This window comes from Rhinatrema bivittatum, chromosome 8 (assembly GCF_901001135.1).
Source record: "Rhinatrema bivittatum chromosome 8, aRhiBiv1.1, whole genome shotgun sequence".
Classification (NCBI taxonomy): Eukaryota; Metazoa; Chordata; class Amphibia; order Gymnophiona; family Rhinatrematidae; genus Rhinatrema; species Rhinatrema bivittatum.
Genome location: NC_042622.1, coordinates 271,314,877 through 271,330,011, shown reverse-complemented (window position 1 = coordinate 271,330,011; position 15,135 = coordinate 271,314,877). Strand labels below are relative to the sequence as shown.

The 15,135-nt window shown below is 45.5% G+C and overlaps 1 protein-coding gene across 1 annotated transcript in view; it reads right to left on the bottom strand.

Annotated features, from left to right (window-relative positions):
• The window catches only part of LOC115097644 (disintegrin and metalloproteinase domain-containing protein 10-like), a 204,191-nt gene that overhangs the window by 7,112 nt on the left and 181,944 nt on the right, over nt 1–15,135 (bottom strand). The window lies entirely within an intron of this gene.

The following is a 15,135-nucleotide window of genomic DNA, read 5'->3' as shown; positions in this document are numbered from 1 at the left end:
TAGCAAAGAGACGTGAAACACATTATGAATGCACATGGAAGAAGGAAGACGCAGACAATAAGACACCAAGCCCACTCTTTCTGCAACACGAAAAGGGCCACAATACTTTGGAGCCAATCTTTGGGATGGAACCCGAAGATGCATATTTCTGGTGCTGAGCCAGACTCGTTCGCCAGGAAGAAAGACTGCTGCAGGTTGGCAGTGGTGGTCTGTTCACCTCTTCGCTGTGCTTGCTGCTTTGGTGAGCTTGTCTTGGATAGAGAGCCAGAGATCGTGCAGCTGCTGAGCCGAGAGTTGAACTGCTGGCAAGGAACTGGGCATAGGCAGAGGCAATGGTGGTTTGAGTTGCTTACCAAATACTGTTAGAAAAGGTGATTTACCTGTAACCGAATGGGTATGGTTGTTGTAAGAGAATTCGGCCCACGGTAGTAGCCTCACCCAGTTATTTTGTCTTTCATTGGCGAATGTGCGGAGGAAAGTTTTTAAAGAACGATTGGTGCGTTCCGTCTGCCCATTACTTTGGGGATGAAAGGCTGAAGACAAACTAAGTTGCACATCAAACGTCTTACACAATGCCCTCCAGTAGCGGGCAGTAAACTGGTGTCCTCGATCCGACACTATATCCTGCGGGAGACCATGAATTCGGAAGACATGTTGTGCGAAGAGCTGGGCGAGTTCCGGTGCAGATGGTAACTTGGGAAGTGGAACAAAATGGGCCATCTTGGAGAAGCGATCCACGGTTACCCAGATGACAGTGTTCCCTTCAGAAGCGGGCAGATCTACCACAAAATCTGTGGTGATGTGTGTCCAGGGTTCTGTAGGTATGGGCAAAGGTTGCAGCAACCCCCTCGGTTTTCCAGTTCGCGGTTTATGTTTAGTGCAGGTGGGGCATGAACTAACATCTTGCCTTATAGTGGGCCACCAGTAATAGCGGTTTAGCAAATCAAGTGTTCTCTCGCGGCCAGCATGGCCGCCTGTAAAGGATTTGTGAGCCCAAACCAGAACTCTCCTTCGAGAGCGTCGTGGAACCACTGTCCTCCCTAAACAGCTTACAATCGTACTGGATAAGTTAACCTTTGCAGGGTCTAGAATATACTGTGATAGGATGCGTAGCTCCCTCCAGCCATTGTCTCCATTCCTCGAAAGCCAGCTTGATTGCCAAAAGTTCTTTATCTCCTATGCTGTAATTACATTCAGCTGTGAAGAACCTTTTAGAGAAATACGAGCATGGTAATAATTTCCCTGAAGTGGTGCTTTGGCTAAGCACGGCTCCTACAGCTATGTTGGAAGCGTACACCTACATTATAAAAAAGTGAAGGGGATCTGGGAGACATAGGCAAATGTCCTGTACAAAGGCCTTCTTAAGGTCCTCAAAGGCCTGACAAGCTGTCTCCGGCCATTCCACGGCATCGGCCCCTTTTCTGGTGAGTGAGGTAAGTGGCGCCACTCTCAAGGAGTAGTGTGGAATGAAGTGTCTGTAAAAATTTGCAAAGCCAAGAAAACGCTGCAAGGCTTTCAACCCTCTTGGGCGCGGCCAGTCCTTAATAGCTGCCACTTTCCCGGGATCCATCTGGAGCCCCGTTGCTGAAACAATGTATCCCAGAAAGGGAAGAGACTCCTGCTCAAATATGCATTTCTCTAGCTTGGCATACAAATGATTGTCTCTGAGAATTTGCAGAACTTGTCTTACGTGCTGTCGATGCGATTCCAAGTCCCGAGAATAGATCAGTACGTCATCTAAATATACAATGACTGAAGAATGTAGAAGATCATGAAGTACTTCGTTCATTAAGTGCTGGAAGACTGCTGGGGTGCTGCATAAGCCGAACGGCATAACAAGGTACTCATAATGTCCATCCCTGGTGTTAAAGGCAGTCTTCTACTCATCACTAGGGCGAATCCGAACCAAGTTATAAGCACCCCGCAGATCCAGTTTGGTGAATATCCTGGCCCCTTGTAATCTGTCCAGGAGTTCAGAAATCAACGGAAGGGGGTAGCGATCATGCTTGGTAATGGCGTTAAGGCCTCTATAGTCGGTACACGGTCTTAGAGAGCCATCCTTTTTCCCTACAAAGAAAAAGCCTGCCCCTGCCAGCGATTTGGAGGGTCTGATGAATCCTCTAGCAAGGCTTTCAGCTATGTACTCCGACATAGCTCATGTCTCAGGCAGGGATAAGGGATACACCTTCCCACGGGGTGGCGTGGCTCCTGGTGACAGTTCTATTGCAAAAGGGCGATGTTGTGGCAGAATCTCCGCCTTCTTCTTGGAAAAGACATCTACAAAGTCTGCATAGGGCGCAGGAGGCGAAATGGAAATATGCAGAAGGGAGATGCATGGTGCGCATGGAACTTTGAGACAATTGGCGAAACAGAAGGGACTCCATTCCGCAATCTGTAAAGTGTCCCAATGGATAACTGGAGAATGTTGCTGTCCAAGTACCACAGGATGGACGGCTTTCTCCAAGATCAAAAAAGAAATCTCCTCCGAATGCAGAACCCTGGTGCGTAGTATGAGAGGAACCGTGGAGGCGGAGATATTCCCTGGAAGGAGTGTTCCTTGAATGGAGGTAATTCGTAATGGAGTCCTACGTGGAAGGATGGAGATCCATAGCTGTTGTACGAGGTCAGCCAAAATAAAATTTCCACCTGCCCCAGAGTCAATGAAGGCGAGAGTTTCAAAGGAACCACCTGGGTATTCCAAAGTGATAGGTATTGTTCATTGAGAAGCAGAGTTGACACAGCCTAGGAGCAGCTCCCCGAAACCTCCTAGGCTCTGGCGTTTTCTGGGCGCTCCTTACATTGGGCTAAGAAGTGGCCCTTAGCCCCGCAGTAGAGACATAGTCCCAAAGTTTGGCGACGTCGTCTCTCCTCCGCAGACAACAGAGTGCATCCCAACTACATGGGCTCCTCTGCAGATGCTTCGGAGCGTGCTGCTCCTTGGCTCGACCCCGCCGTCATGGGTCTAGTGAAAACAGGAGCTAAAGGTACTGTGCGCCAGATGGGACGGCCTTCCTTTGCCCTCTGCTAAAAGCGGTGATCAATTCGCCCAGCCAAGTTGATGAGCCCATTAATATCATCAGGGATATCTCGGGCCACAAATTCATCTTTGATATGCACCAAGAGACCCTCCAAAAAGACTCCTCGCAGACTATCCTCTCGCCACCCTACTTCTAGGGTGAGGGTATGGAATTCAATGGCGTAATCCGCCAAAGAGCGGAATCCTTGTCGTAGTTGTAGTAGCTCTGATGTGGCTGTGGAAAGGCGTGCGGGTTCATCGAAAGCTTGTTTAAAGCTGGTAACAAACTGTGGCAGACTGTTTTTATATTCAATATATTTATTAAGTGATCCAGAAAGAAACAGTATACACCATTCATAAACCATGGTAACAACAGATAGGATGGCAAAACATAAGAAGAGCAATACAAATACCATGCACAGTTAAGTAGGCGACCACGCAGGATTTTTATCCAATTAGGAAGGTCTGTGCCTTCTTTTCCCCTGTGTTCTCAGGGCTCCATTAAATATCATACATAAGTGAGACAAGCCACCTAAGGTTCCCCCCATCCCATTCCAGAGATCAATAGCTATAAGGCAAATAAGTCCTGGTTATACCCACAAGTAATATATTCACCCATTAAGTACCAAACTACGAGCTCTGTGGGGTAAGTGTTGCAGATATGGTTCCCACGTCTGAAGAAAGGTACGACGAAGTCCCACTGATGCCCGAGATGCCAAATTTTCTAATTGCATCAAGCGGTGGAAATGGATTCTCCAGGTCCAGAATGAAGGTCCCTTCTGTTCACGCCAATGTAGTAAAAAGACTTTTTTCCCAACTAGTCCAGCTTTTTTTAACAATGTTCTGGGACCAGAGCTAGGTATCAAATATTGTGTTACACAGTGAAACAGCCACATATACGGTGAGTGGGGTAAACAAACCCCAATTAACACTTCTAAGTAGGTTTTAATTTGTCGCCAATACCTTTGAGTACTATGACAAGCCCAAAAGACATGTGCCAGGGTCCCCTTCCCCATCCCACAACGTACACACTGGTCTGTATCTGTGAGGCCAGCTTTGAATGCAATTTGAGGTGAGACATAAGCTCTACGCAAAAATTTTAAATGCATCTCTTGAAAGTACATATTACTGGGAACAAGTAGGACCCCCCGAACACTATAAGAGAAAATGCGTGGAGTCAACCTAAAACTGCCATCTCTATTCCAGCGTTCCACTGAGAGGGTACAAGAGTCCATCAGAGTAACACGGGTTAACCGCCTGTAGAACATGGATAGGGAAGGTTCTTTAGTGGCATCAAAGTGAAAGAACCCATCAAGCATTTTGAAAGTCGCCAAGTGTTGTTCCGGCCTCCCTAGGGATCTAAGGTAATGGCCTAATTGCATGTAACCAAAACAGTGTTTGAAGGGGATCCCATACAGTTCGTGTAAACTAGTGAAGGACATATACCCCCCCTCCGCATCTAACACATGGCCCAGATAAACAATACCCTTGGTCTGCCAGGTAGTGGATCCTGGTGAGAAGTCGGTGTTGTCTCTCAGAGAGGTTAAAAAGGTACACTGCTTGGGTATCCCTAAAACACTAGTGAGATGTGTCCACGTCTTTTGCAAGGGCAGGACCAGCGGATGGCAAGCTAATAAATGGGGCACCTTGTCCCCTCGCACATGAGTACATAACTCAGGGCCAAGGGGCCAGTGAAAGTTGCCTCCGCCAGTATATTGACAAAGGGAGACTTCCTCAGGAGCCAACCTCGGATCAAGCGAAGATTCTCTGCCCACCCATAACGATGAAGGTTGGGAATTCCCATACTCCCCTCAGACCAAGGCTGTTTTAACCAACGCAATGGTATTCTTGCTTTTCCTCCTTTCCAAATAAAGTGGCGTAATAATTGATCCACTCGATTGAGATCTCTGGATAATAAGAGCAAAGGATAATTCTGTAAAACATACAACCACTTGGGTAATATCACCATCTTAAATAAAGCTATTCGACCTCCCACTGAGAGCGATAAGTTACGCCACGCATAAAGCTTCTCCTGTGTGGTCTGTAATAAAGGGCGAATATTAAGATGATAAATATTGTGTAAATCGGTGGTAAGGTATATTCCCAAATATTTAAGTGAACCACGGGCCCATTGCAAAGGAAACGATCCCTCCCAACGTTCCTTCAGGGAATCTGGAAAAGCCAATGCTTCCGACTCATCCCAATTAATACGCATGCCAGAGAGCGCTGAGTATCTGTGGCAGACTGTATAGCAAGGGTCATTCCGTTCCCACATGGGTGACGCCCAAGTCAGCACATTCCCATCCAGCAAGGACAAGATGTATGCCACCTTCACAGAGTCGCTAGGAAACTGTTTGGGCAAAAGGGAGAACCTAATGTAACATTGGTTCAAGAAACCTCAGCAAGTTTTAGCCTTCCCGGAGTATCGAGAAGGTGCGGGCAGTTGAGTAGGCGTACTGACACTCACCACCGGAGCGGGTAGAGGCACCTGGGGAGTTTCTGGGGGTGTGGCATCCAGTCGATTCGCCAGACATTCCACAGTAGCCGCAAGTACATCCAGGCAATGCTGCTGCTGCTGCAAGCACTGAGCCATTCCGGGAATAGCCTGGAGGCCTGATAGATCTGCCGAGTCCATGGCCTTGCAAACTGTTGCGAGCGTATCGGTGGACTCTTGGACTGGCCTGATGGAGTGGTGTGGTAGAAGAAAGTGAACGCTCCGCTGAGAAGAGGCAGGCCGGGAGGTGGATACAAGCTGGACGTAGAGCTGAAGTCTTCACCCTGGAAGCCCGAGGTCCCCCCCGGGAGGAGCCCGTGAGGACCCGAGCCGCTGGGACTTAGGTGACGGGAGAGATGAAGAGGAGAAGACGACTTCACCCTGGAAGCCTGAGGTTCCCCCAGGAGGAGCCCATGAGAACCCGGACCGCTGGGACTTAGGCGAAGGCAGCGGACAGCAGTGAAGACAGACCATGGTCAAGGCAGGCGGAAGACACGGAGATTCGGGAGCAGGCAGAAGTCAGGAACCTGGGAAGCAATCAAGGGTAGTCTGGAACGGAAGCAGAAGATCCGGAGCGGGAACTGAAGCGAGACTAGGATCTGAAGGAAAGGATCCGAAGCTGGAGCTGAAGCGAGACCAGGAACTGAAGCAAGGATCCGGAGCTGGAGCTGAAGCGAGACCAGGAACTGAAGCAAGGATTCGGAGCAGGAGCAAGGTGGAACCAGGAACAGGAACCAAAACGAAGATCCAGGCAAGGAAGAAAGCACAGTGCAACTAACACCCAGCAGGGAACCTCGTTGCAAGGCGATTTGGAAAATCAGATGCTGGGCTTAAGTACCTGCCGGCGTCTGACATCACTCTTGTGGGCGGCCCGCGGTCTGGCGGGAAAAGCCCTTTAAATTGAGCCTGCACGCGCGTTTAGGAGGGGAGGGGCCCAGTTTCGAAGCTCGGCGGCGTCTCCCTTGTGGAGACCCCGCCGTGAGAAGGCCTGAACAGGCCCGACAACTCGAGCGTCCTGCCGCCGAGCCACCGGGGAGAGAGAGCAGACCCCGGCGCACAGTGAGCCCCGTCACTGGCGCCCCGAGGCCGGAGGTAAGGACCCGGTCGCAAGACGTGCGACTGGGACCGCAACATCTCCTGGATGAAAGCTATAGTGGCTTGCTGTGACTGCAATTCCTTTTTAAGTGTTCAGCCCTTTTACATTTAAGGATATCAACTTAGAAGCCATCATAATTATGTAAATACCAACTCATCACTGTTATGGGATATTGATAGTGGGTCCCAATGCTCATCTGTTTTCGTACACTCATATGGTATATACACATCGAGAGAAATACTGTACCCCTAATCTCAATAGTCACCATAACATTATAGGGGTTACACACAATATGTTTTTGTATTCTTCACTAACAGATCAAAATTGTAGAGCATATAGAAAGACATGATTTAATGGGACACAGTCAACATGGATTTACCCAAGGGAAGTCTTGCCTAACAAACCTGCTTCATTTTTTTGAAGGGGTTAATAAACATGTGGATAAAGGTGAACCGGTAGATGTAGTGTATTTGGATTTTCAGAAGGCGTTTGACAAAGTCCCTCATGAGAGGCTTCTACGAAAACTAAAAAGTCATGGCATAGGAGGCGATGTCCTTTCGTGGATTACAAACTGGTTAAAAGACAGGAAACAGAGAGTAGGACTAAGTGGTCAATTTTCTCAGTGGAAAAGTGTAAACAGTGGAGTGCCTCAGGGATCTGTACTTGGACCGGTGCTTTTCAATATATATATCAATGATCTGGAAAGGAATACGATGAGTGACGTTATCAAATTTGCGGATGATACAAAATTATTCAGAGTAGTTAAATCACAAGCAGACTGTGATACATTACAGGAGGACCTTGCAAGACTGGAAGATTGGTCATCCAAATGGCAGATGAAATTTAATGTGGACAAGTGCAAGGTGTTGCATATAGGGAAAAATAACCCTAGCTGTAGTTACACGATGTTAGGTTCCATATTAGGAGCTACCACCCAAGAAAGAGATCTAGGCGTCATAGTAGATAATACATTGAAATCGTCAGCTCAGTGTGCTGCAGCAGTCAAAAAAGCAAATAAAATGTTAGGAATTATTAGGAAGGGAATGGTTAATAAAACGGAAAATGTCATAATGCCTCTATATCGCTCCATGGTGAGACCACACCTTGAATACTGTGTACAATTCTGGTCGCCGTATCTCAAAAAAGATATAGTTGCAATAGAGAAGGTACAGAGAAGGGCAACCAAAATGATAAAGGGGATGGAACAGCTCCCCTATGAGGAAAGGCTGAAGAGGTTAGGGCTGTTCAGCTTGGAGAAGAGACGGCTGAGGGGGGATATCATAGAGGTCTTTAAGATCATGAGAGGTCTTGAACGAGTAGATGTGACTCGGTTATTCACACTTTCAAATAATAGAAGGACTAGGGGGCATTCCATGAAGTTAGCAAGTAGCACATTTAAGACTAATCGGAGAAAATTCTTTTTCACTCAACGCACAATAAATCTCTGGAATTTGTTGCCAGAGGATGTGGTTAGTGCAGTTAGTGTAGCTGGGTTCAAAAAAGGTTTGGATAAGTTCTTGGAAGAGAAGTCCATTAACTGCTATTAATCAAGTTTACTTAGGGAATAGTCACTGCTATTAATTGCATCAGTAGCATGGGATCTTCTAGGTGTTTGGGTAATTGCCAGGTTCTTGTGGCCTGGTTTGGCCTCTGTTGGAAACAGGATGCTGGGCTTGATGGACCCTTGGTCTGACCCAGCATGGCAATTTCTTATGTTCTTATGTTCTTATATGTTCACTCCCTGAATCTCATATTATATCTAATCTCACAATAACATGATTTTACTCACAATTTACATATTACAATCTTTTTTATTCAATACAAAATCTACCACATATCAAACATTTTTATTACAATACAAATATACGTAAACATCCCACTCTAATAATACTTCAGTTTGTGGACATGCCAGAGCACAGTATACATATAAAACAAGCCTATGTCTTTATTCCCACATACATCCTTCCCCCATTCACACCCCCTCAAATTCTACCCCCCCCCCCCCCACAAAAAACTTTATGCCTCAAGACTCTCTATCTTTTACCTATTATCTTTCCACTTATTTTACTCCTTTTCCTGCATAGGTCATACCCCTATGTTTATCATCAAATTATCTTATATTTGTACCCCTCACTTCTAATTGGTCTGTTGATTCCTTAACTTGTGTGTATAATGCTCCTATATGTTGATCCCGTCACTTTTATATACAGCACTCCCACGCCATTCCCTGCAAGGATCCCTGTTTCTCAGTTAGCTTCCTCAGGGGCAATCTATCATCCGCTTTAACCTTTTTTCAACCAATGCTACTTCTCATCTGACCATCGCTTAAATATAAGATAAATACATAAGACTACCATGTCATTATCTCATCTCCTCATGTCTAATATCAAGATATATTACTTACAACATTGCTCAAATTTTCTGTTCACATCCACCATATCTGTCATAAACTGTGCCTATAGAAAGATTTTACATTGATTATTCAACCTCTTACCCAGGTTCTAATAAAGACAAAATGATATATTAAATGCCTTACTTCTCAAGAAAGTCCATCTCATTCTTTATCAATTCTTCAGTACTTAACATAGAAACATAGAAATGACAGCAGAAGAAGACCAAACGGCCCATCCAGTCTGCCCAGCAAGCTACGCACTTTATCCTTTTTTTTTTTCCCTTTTTCTCTCTCCCACCTGTTACTATTGGCTTCCAGTACCCTCCAGCCCTAATTCCCCTCCACCCCACCACCAATGTAGAGAGCAGCGCCGGATCTGCATCCAAGTGAACATCCAGCTCAATTAGGGGTAGCAACCGCTGCAAACAAGCAGGCCACACCCCTGCCCCATACTCTTACCCATCCCTGGTTTTTTTTGGTTTTTTTTTGGAGATGGCAGCCCTCCATCCTTCCGCTCCGTGAAGGTGGAACACCAACCACTGGCATCCCGCTCCGTGAATGCCTCCTCTTTATTCACGTCCTCTAGACTTGATGGATCCACAGTGTTTATCCCACGCCCCTTTGAAGTCCTTCACAGTTTTAGACTTCACCACTTCCTCCGGAAGGGCATTCCAGGCATCCACCACCCTTTCCGAGAAGAAAGAATTCCTGACATTGGTTCTTAGTCTTCCTCCCTGGAGCCTCAGCTCGTGACCTCTGGTTCTGCTGATTTTTTTCTGACGGAAAAGGTTTGTCGTTGTCTTTGGATCATTAAAGTTTTTCAAGTATCTGAAAGTCTGAATCATATCACCCCTGCTCCTCCTTTCCTCCAGGGAGTACATATTTAGATTCTTCAATCTCTCCTCGTATGTCATCCGATGAAGACCCTCCACCTTCCTGGTCGCCCTTCTCTGTACCGCTTCCATCTTGTCTTTGTCTCTTTGTAGATACGGTCTCCAGAACTGAACACAGTACTCCAGGTGAGACCTCACCAAGGACCTGTACAAGGGGATAATCACTTCCCTTTTCTTACTCGATATTCCTCTCTCTATGCAGCCCAGCATTCTTCTGGCTTTTGCTATCGCCTTGTCGCATTGTTTTGCAGACTTCATATCATTAGACACTATCATTCCAAGGTCTCTCTCCTACTCCGTGCACATCAGCCTTCCCCCCCCCCCCCCCAATCAAATACAGTTCATTCGGATTTCCACTCCCCATATGCATGACTTTGCACTTCTTGGCATTGAATCTCAGCTGCCATATCTTCGACCACTTCCAGTTTCCTTAAATCCCATCTCATTCTCTCCACTCCTTCCAGCATGTCCACTCTGTTGCAGATCTTAGTGTCATCCGCAAAAAGACAAACCTAACCTTCTATCCCGTCCGCAATGTCGCTCACAAAGATATTGAACAGGACCGTTCCCAACACAGATCCTTGCGGTACACCACTTAAAACCACTCTCTCTTCAGAGAAAGTTCCATTTACCATCACACATTGTCTTCTGTCCGTCAACCAGTTTGCAATCCAGGTCATCACCTCGGCACTCACTCCTAAGCTTCTCGTTTTATTCACCAGTCTCCTGTGTGGAACCGTATCAAAAGCTTTGCTGAAATCCAAGTAGATGACATCGAGCGCTCTTCCTTGATCCAATTCCTTGGTTACCCAGTCAAAAAAGTCAATCAGATTTGTCTGACAGGATCTTCCCCTGGTGAATCCATGTTGCCTCTGGTCCATCAATTCTCCCGACTGTAGATAGTTCACTATTCTCTCTTTCAACAGTGACTCCATTACTTTTCCCACCAGCAAAGTGAGGCTAACCGGTCTGTAGTTACCAGCCTCCTCTCTGTTCCCACTCTTGTGAAGCAGGACCACTACCGCTCTTCTCCAATCACTCGGCACCACTCCCGTTTCTAGGGATCTATTGAATAGGTCACACAGTGGACCGCCAGCACATCTCTGAGCTCCCTCAGTATCCTTGGATGAATCCCATCAGGCCCCATGGCTTTGTCCATTTTCAGATTCTTTAGCTCTTCCCATACATTTTCTACTGTAAAAGGATTTTCATCTATTCCACTTCCCACCAGTTTTTGTTGTGTAGAGATGGTCCTTCTCCAGGGTCTTCTTTAGTGAACACAGAGCTGAAGTATTCGTTTAATATTTCTGCCATTTCTTCGTCTCTCTCCACACATTGATCATTTCCACCTTTCAATTTCACTATACCACTTTGGACTTTTCTCTTTTCACTGATGTATCTGAAAAATGTTTTGTCACCATTTTTTATCTCCTTGGCAATCCTCTCTTCCGCTTGACTTTTTGCTGACTTGATTAATTTCTTTGTCTCCCTCAGTTGAATCAAATATTCTTCTTTGTGCTCCTCCCTTTGGGATCTTTTATATTTCTTGAATGCTGTTCTTTTAGCTTTAATTTTGTCAGCCACCTCCTTTGAGAACCAGATAGGTTTCAGTTTTCTTTTGCTTTTCTTTACATTTCTAACATATAGAGTAGTTGCCTTGGTGATTGCTCCTTTTAGATTGGTCCACTGCTGATCAACATCTGTCTCGTTCTCCCATCCTATTAGTTCTTCCTCTAGGTACTTCCCCATTTCCTCAAAGTCCGTGATTTTGAACTGTAAAACTCGGGTCTTTGTGCTTCTTTTCCATATTCTTTTAGTGATATTAAACCATACCGTTTGATGATCACTGGTGCTGAGGTGGGTGCCCACCTGGACATCAGAGACATTATCTCCATTAGTGAACACTAAATCGAGTATAGTTCCTTCTCTCGTGGGTTCCATTACCATTTGTTTGAACAAAGTTACTTGCATGGCATCCACTATCGCTCTACTATTTTTAGATTCTGCAGATGGGATTTTCCAGTCTACATCTGGCATATTAAAGTCACCAACGATCACCACTTCTCCCTTCTTACGTATCTTATGGATGTCTTCAACCAGATCTCTGTCCAGCTCTTCCTTTTGGTTTGGAGGCCTGTAAACCACTCCAATATAAATGGACGCTCCGTCATCTTTTTTTAGGTTGACCCATAGTGCTTCTTCCTTGCCCCAACTTCCTTGCAGCTCAGATGCTTGGATATTGTTTCTGACATAAAGAGCCACACCTCCCCCTTTTCTATCCACTCTGTCCTTCCTTAACAAGTTATAGCCTGGTATTGCTGTATCCCAATCAAGAGATTCTGTGAACCATGTCTCTGTGATAGCAACAATGTCCAATTTTGCCTCCGTCATTAGGGCCTTCAGATCTGGGATTTTATTTCCCAAACTATGAGCATTTGTGGTCATAGTTTTCCAGGTTTTCTCTTTAAGGTTATTGCTTTTCCTGGGCTCCTTATGAGACTTTAGTTGAGATTTGTTATTCACTTCACTCTTTCCTTTTGCAGTTGTGCCACTGATGACAGAGTTATCCATCTCAATTAGCTTTTTCTTTTGGTTATGGATCTTGAAATTCTGCTTGCATTGGTTTTTTTTTTCTCTTTCCTGGTAACACTTCAATGTTTTTCTCAAGAACTTCTTCAGTTTTTAATATAGAGAAGGCTTTTTGTTCTTTTTGCATTTGGTACAGTGTGTGTCTCCTCATCACAGGTCTAATTCTACCAGAGCCCACTGTAATCCTGGTTTTTAATGAATTCCTTAATGACCTGTTTGAGTGGGGGGGGGGGGGGGGTATTCTTGTTGGCTGCCCATCTGTCAAGAATGGGTGACTGTGGGTCACATGTGTTATCCTACCTGAGCCTAATGTATCTCCTTTTCTTGACTCCTAGTTTTTTTGTGGTATTGGGGAATTATTTTCTGAGTAATGCAATGTGGGTGTAATTCTTGTAATTGAAGCTAATTGAGCTTTAACACTGCATGCCTTCCAGCACAACATCGTCATGATAGATTGTCCCCTGAGGAAGCTAACTGCGAAACAGGGATCCTTGCAGGGAATGGCGTGGGAGTGCTGTATATAAAAGTGACGGGATCAACATATAGGAGCATTATATACACAAGCTATGGGATCAACAGACCAATTAGAAGTGAGGGGTACAAATATAAGTTGATGATAAACATAGGGGTATGACCTATGCAGGAAAAGGAGTAAAATAAGTGGAAAGACAATAGGTAAAAGATAGAGAAGTCTTGAGGCATAAAGTTTTTATGTGGGGGGTGGGGTAGAATTTGAGGGGGTGTGAATGGGGGAAGGATGTATGTGGGAATAAAGACATAGGCTTGTTTTATATGTATACTGTGCTCTGGCATGTCCACAAACTGAGTGAGATGTTTACATATATTTGTATTGTAATAAAAATGTTTGATATGTGGTAGATTTAGTATTGAATAAAAAAGATTGTAATATGTAAATTGTGAGTAAAATCATGTTATTGTGAGATTAGATATAATATGAGATTCAGGGAGTGAACATAGTTTGTACACTCATAAACATATAATAACATGTGATGTCCCTTATTAGGTAATTTGTGCCAGTCCTTTCCTAAAAGGTGAGTCATGAAAGCTCTGTTGCCAACCCCATAATTCTTTATGTATTCCGCCATTCCCTACGGAATACCAACCTTTAAGAGGCTTCAACTATACCCGGTGTCTAAGGAGCCCCCAACAGTGAGGTCATCCCCCACCATTAAACCTTATTAAACAGAATAAGATAACAAAATAAAATACCATATTGCAGAAGTATATTAACCCCTGCCTGGGAAGCTGTCGTCCTCCCTTTCCCACTCTGTGCCATCTAGGCATTGTATCCGGCTTAGGTGATGCAGCGGCCATCTTAGGGACCTGGAAGGTTACTTGTAAATGGGCCTGTCGGACTGCGTCTGCAGCTTCCTGTAATGATTTTATACGATAAGTCACATCTTGAACTTGGAACTGTAGTCCAAATGGATATGCCCAGCGATATCGAATGCCACTAGCAGGCAGAGAGGCAGTAGCTTCATGCAAATCATAGCGACGTTTGAATGTCGCAGGCGCCAGGTCCTGATGTATGGCTAATGGGTGAGAGTTCCATAGAATTTCACTCTGCTTTCTGGCAGCGTCATACACCTGTGTTTTCTGTGTAAAACTGTGAAAACAAATTATTATGTCCTGTGGTCTCTGGTCCCTGCGCTGCTGCAGGGCCCGGTGAGCTTGTTCAAGCCTGGGTGCGTCTGGAGCATTATTATTTTGTTCTGTATCGCCTGATCTTAAGATGGAGGCGCATATTTGCTGTGCTACAGTGCGTGCGTCGGCGTATTCCGTTCTGTCTGGCACTCCGTGGATCCTCAGGTTGCACTTTCTATTTCTATTTTCAAGGTCCTCTAATTTCTCAGAGAGGACCGAGAGTTCAGTAGTGAGCTGTGTGGCCAGGCTAGTTATGGCCTCACTGTGGCCTTCCACTCGGTAATCTTCTTTGATTATCTGCCATTGTAGCCATGAGGTCCGTTTTGTGCTGCTTCAGGTCGGCACGAATTTCCGGGAACCAACCTCTTATTTCTTCCCTCGACAGCGCCTCTCCGGCAGAGTTCAGACTGGACGGGTGGGGAGCTCCGGATGCGTCGGCTGTTGGTCTGGCGGTTTCTAAATTTAGACAGGTCTGCTCACTGTCCTCGGGCCAGGCTTCCGTGCTTGTTTAGCCATATGAATATTGTTTGAGGTCTGCCGTCTTCCTTTTTGTCGCCATTCTATAAAGCAGATTGTGTGCGAAGTCGTTCGTGCGAAATCGGGAGGAAATATTTATTTATTTATTTATTTATTTAGCATTTTTCTATACCGACTTTCCAATAACATCGGGGTAAAAGTGCCGTATTTTATGGTATTTGTGCGTGTAGGGGACGGAGCTCAGCGCGCAGGCGTCCTCTCCTATCGGCCGCGTTATAGCACTCCCTCCCCCCGAAAAAATTTTTTTTTAAACCTTTTTGTTCCTCTGACTTAATATCACCACGATATTAAGTCGGAGGATGTACAGAAAAGCAGCATTTTCTGCTTTTCTGTACACTTTTTTGGGCTGCTTAAGGCTGGCATTGATTTCTGAGCGTGAAAATGTGGGGGTCGTGCGCACTTTTGTTTTTGGATCTGGGGAGAATAGCGAATAGCATTTGCATGTGATGATCG